Consider the following 5,397-nt stretch of genomic DNA (forward strand, 5'->3'; position numbering starts at 1 on the left):
TTGGAACTACATGATCCTTGAGGTCCCTTCCAACCCGGGTCATTCTGTGATTCTGTGAAGAATTAACAGGTATTGTATAGAGACACCACCAACTAAAATGTCTGAAATCATCTCATTACAATCACTCTTGTTCGTCCAGTAAAAGCAAATGGTCTTAGAGCATGTTTTACACATCAGGTCTTCCTTGAAAAATAACTGTAACAAATCCCTTCAGAATTTAGTAATGGCAAATAACACGATAAAAACCAGAAATGGGAAAGCAGCAGAAGGAGGAAAAATAACTATCAGTGAAACTGGCAAAGGCCAAGTTGGGTACCTGGGATTACTTCACTTTTTAGAAGCATCCCAACAGAGCCATTGGCCTCAATGATTTCCTAAGACAACAATCTGAAAGAAGAGAACAAATGCTTCCTTGTAATTGGCTGAAATAACACTTGTCACAAGTATTCTAAAATAACTTTAGAGTGGGAACACAACAGTTTTCATGTGACCTAGTCAGAGCTGGCCATTTTAATACAGAAAAAAAGCCCCCACAAAGCAACATACAAATGTAACCAAACAACATCAAACAAGAAATCAAATAAAACAACACAGATTTACTCAAACACTTGTTGGTCCAGAACAGTCGGTACAAAGTTTTTGGATTTCTTTTTTTTTTTTTTTCTTTAAAAGAACAACTTACACAATGTTGAATACAAAAATCTCTACTGAACAGTTTTTATACATACAAAAAACAGCTTATAAAAAAACCCATAAGACGGACAAATACTCCTGAACAGGTATTATACAGTGGATCAAACTGCTGCAGTATCAAAGTAGTACTTCAGTACGCACCTCCACCATTCAGATAGATTCCATTAGGAAACAAGGTTTTAATACAAAACTTGGGATTCATTACTTAGATAATAAAGCGTTTGGATTCTTAACCAAATCAACTGCAAGTTTGTCTGAACTGGCTGTAAACCTGAGAAGTCCAGCACTTGTGCTGGTTTGCTATGCGTGATCTTACTAACATAACTTTAACTACACCTTTTTGGAAGAGAAAGGACAACAAATGCACAACCCCGTTTTACATTTTGGATGCATTCACTGTTAAAAACCTTAAGCCGTTTGAGTTAAAAGCTTGAACTTATTCACTCACAAAAGAGGATTCCACATGTTACAAGTTGGGCCTCCAAAATGACTTCACAAAACAGGGTCCAACCCTCTACTGCGTACATTACATCTCTAACTCTTGTCGAAAGCACTTTTCTGTTTCTCCCATTTGGAGACTTTCAACAAATATTCCTTAATGTTCCTTTGCACAGACAGTGAAGTATTTCAAACCTACTCAACTTGCATATAATTAATACAAAGCAGGAGGATCACCTGATTTACACTTTTCTGAGCCACTGGTTGACTTCTTGATGGCACGTTGTCTTTAGCCTTTAGTGCAAGGTTATACTGGATATAAGCTTCTCATATCCCTGAGGAATTGCTGTTAAGTCATGCCACAGGACTGGCTCAGATTGGACTCTATCTCACAACTTCCATAGAAAGTAACTGACTTCCTTCAATGATTGTCATCAAAGAGTGACTTGTGTAACAGTAAATCTTCATATAGAAAAATGTTAATTTAGTGGAAGACTTTGGTAGGAAAAGGGTGTACAGCTAAATGTTACTGACATAAATTTTCATTAAAAAAGAAAAATCAAACTAAGTTTTAAAAAGAATCAAAAAGATACTCCTCCAGATTTGCTCACAAGTTTGCAGACACCCAAGCAGCTCAAAACATCAAAGTGCAAACAAGAACCAAGTAAAATACACGACAGCAGCTTTACTTTTCCTTTAAACATTTACATTTTCTTTTTCTTATATTTGAAGAAAATATACATCCCATTCCTCCTTCAGCACCAGACTCATCTGCAGGTCATGGTCTGTTCTCATTACCCAGGTGCTCCTTGAAACTGCTGCTGCCGTTGTTCCAAAGCCTGCTGACTTAACAGCTGCTGTTGTTTCTGTAGAAACTGCACAACTTCTGGACTTCTGAGCAGGGACTGCAAGGCAAGAAAACAGACATGACTTTAAAGGCATCAGAAAATTGAAATATCATCCTTAGTGATAGGACTTCACTAGGAGAGTGGTTAGGCCCTAGAACAGGCTGCCCAGGGAGGTTGTGGATGCCCCGTCCTTGGAGGTGTTCAAGACCAGGTTGGACAGGGTCCTGGGCAACCTGATCTAGTAAATGTGTATGTTTGGTGGCCCTGCCAGGCAGGGGGGTTGGAACTACATGATCCTTGAGGTCCCTTCCAACCCGGGTCATTCTGTGATTCTGTGATGAATTACAAAACATTCACAATAGTATTTAAAGCTGCTGCAAGAAATCAGCAAGTAACGACAACCAGCGTTAAGGATATTCTATAACCAGACCCAAGTGTTAAACACATACACAGCATTAAAAACATACATAGTGAGCACACACAGCAAGCAATGTGACATACTGAAAATGAACACATTTCAATTGTGCTTTAGTTTTTGAGCCAATTTCCATGTTCCGTGATGTACGTAATACTTTAGAGCTGTAATAAATTAAATCAGAGTAGTAAAGCTCATCGTTCAATGCATATTCCATAATTTCCCAACGTTCACAAAAAAGTACTACAGCCACAAGGAATGCATTAGAAAAACCTCTGCTTGCAGTCAAAAGATGAGAGTATTGAAACCTGTTTGCACCTTAGCCTCTAACCTAGAACAGGAGAACCAATTAGGAGCTGATTAGATGAATATATCTTAAGAAATTCCACTGCTGCTCATAAAGCCAATTATCACTAGACATTTTAAGACTGAACTCCCTTTAAGTCAGCTTAGATGGAAGGGAATCAGAGAATTACCCAGGTTGGAAAAGACCCTGAAGATCATCAAGTCCAACCGCAGCCTAACCATAGTACCCTAACTCTAACAACCCTCTGCTAAATCATATCCCTGAGTACCACATCCAAACGGCTCTTTAACACAACCAGGGATGGCGATTCAACCACCTCCCTGGGGAGCCTATTCCAGTACTTAACTACCCTTTCTGTAAATAAGTTCTTCCTAATATCCAACCTAAACTTGCCCTGGCGCAACTTGAGGCCATTTCCCCTCGTCCTGTCACTTGTCACTAGCGAGAAGAGACCTGCCCCACTCTCACTGTAAGAACCTTTCAGGTACTGGAAGAGGGCGATAAGGTCTCCCCTCAGCCTCCTTTTCCCCAGACTAAACAGCCCCAGCTTTCTTAGCCTCTCCTTGTAGGGCTATGAATGAACAGAAGTTTGCTGAAACAAGGGGAAGGAGAGAAACAAGGCTAAAACTGCACATGGATACTTGGAAAGAGCACTGCTTAACCCTTTCCGAACAGTTACAGTCTGCCTTCCAACTTGGCACTGTTCATTCCCATTCCTGCAAGGTAGCAGCACGAGTGTTTTTCTATTTGCCATTTGGCCTTAAATTTCGAAGTGATCCATCCAAAATATAAAGCAGGAAAAGGGTTATTTTTCAGCCAAAATGATTCCTTTGGCTGGCCGTTCATTGAGCATGACAGACATCTCACTGCATCACATCCCGCAGCCCTGCAACTCAGATTTACAGTGAAAGGGAGCAGCGGTTTCCAGGTAAGGACACAGAACTTTATGCCATTAGAAAGTAATTCTGCAGCGATTACAGCTGAAAACAACAATTCTGCAGACTACTTAAACCTCCAACTGCACTGAATAGGTAAGATTACTAAAAACTGTCTCACTGAACAGACTTGCAGCCCGCTTCTCCGTAGCTTATGTTGGCTTTCTCAAGTTACTTCACTGCACAGGGTAGTTCTGTTTTCACAGAATCACAGAATTATCAAGGTTGGAAAAGACCTACAAGATCATCTAGTCCAACCATTACCAATACTTCCCAGCTAAATCATATTCCTCAACACAACATATAAACGTTTCTTGAACACTCCCATGGTCAGTGACTCCACCACCTCCCTGGGCAGTGCATTCCAATGCCTGACTACCCTTTCCGAGAAGTAATACTTCCTAATGTCCAGCCTGAATCTCCCCTGGCGCAGCTTAAAACCATTCTCTCTAGTTCTACCACTGAGGTTTTATGGCATTTCAATGAACTCTTCCCCATTTTACTACCCCTCACTGCTGCAGCCTCTGATACAAAACATCAGCACCTCCAGCCACAGCTATGGATGGAGTAGTCAAGAAAATAAATCTGTATATTTAAGATTTCTCTGATGTTTCCTTACGATTTCTGAACAAGGGCTGCAGGGATTGTAAAGCTGCTTTGCATGGCTAACAGAAAGCAGGCAGACAGTTCTAATAGCTTCTGGTGGAAGGAGACTGTAAGAAAACCAATGAAGTAGAAAGAACTGCAATGGAAAAGCTCAAACAATAGGTAAGTACTGAATTATTCCCCTTCATTAGGCACAATTCCTTAAGAAGACTTACAGAAACAACAGAAGTGTGACAGTAAAACATTGCTACGCCACCTCTGCGTATCTGAGTTCAGACCTCTGGGACATAACTTACCAGCCTCTTTTTATTCAATACTTGTTCTAAAAGAGTCGGTCTTGCTGGGCGATCTCCAATGGAGCCTGTTCTCTGTTTTGTAGCAGAAACTGAACCTTCAACACAATCCTGAACATTAAAGACAAAACGAAATAGAGAAGTGAGACTATGAAGCCAGGTATCATACATTTACGTTTTACTGCTGAAGGATCTATTCATCTTATTGATGAGGAGAGGAAAATAACAGTGACAGAATGCAACTGTATTTATTCAACACCTGGACTCTTTTCCTTTCCATGTTATCTTCAGTGTTCCATCAGTCACATAGAATGCTCCAGCAATATAGACGAGTCAGTCTTTACACTTCAGAAAGTTCAAACCAAGTTCGGTGCTCAATTAACAGTTAATGTTGTAGCGAGAAACACAGTTTAGTGGGAAATAATGATGATAGGTTTTTTTCTTCCTGCCAGCTGAGAAAGAAATAGAATCATAGAATGACTCAGGTTGGAAGGGAACTCAAAGATCATCACGTTCCAATCCCTCTGCTGTGGGCAGGGTTGCCAGCTACTACATTGAGCGCTGAATCAGGCTGCCCAGCATACAAACCAGCCAGGCCTTGAACACCTACAGGGATGGGGCACCCACAGCCTCTCTGGGCAGCTGTGGCAGCTCTTTACCACCCTGCCAAGGAAAAGTTTCCTTTGATATCTAATTTAAGTCTCCCATCCTTTGGCTTAAAGTTGCTTCCCCTTGTCTTATCGCTATGTACCCACGTTAAAGCTTCATTTCTCTCCCACTCATTAGGTCATTAGGGAGTAAACTCTTCAAAAGGGCTGACAACAGCAGGACACAGGGAAATGGTTTTAAGTTAAAAGAGGGA

At 40.8% G+C, this 5,397-nt stretch overlaps 1 long non-coding RNA gene across 1 annotated transcript; it reads right to left on the bottom strand.

Annotated features, from left to right (window-relative positions):
- Window positions 1-479: 479 nt before the first annotated feature.
- Window positions 480-4,671, bottom strand: LOC107308218. Its single transcript, XR_001552690.2, has 2 exons — window positions 4,539-4,671; window positions 480-2,036 (listed from the first exon to the last, which is right to left on the bottom strand). It is a non-coding gene; the product is annotated as an uncharacterized LOC107308218 (long non-coding RNA).
- Window positions 4,672-5,397: the final 726 nt, after the last annotated feature.

The sequence above is a fragment of the Coturnix japonica genome, chromosome 1, assembly GCF_001577835.2.
Source record: "Coturnix japonica isolate 7356 chromosome 1, Coturnix japonica 2.1, whole genome shotgun sequence".
Taxonomy (NCBI): domain Eukaryota; kingdom Metazoa; phylum Chordata; class Aves; order Galliformes; family Phasianidae; genus Coturnix; species Coturnix japonica.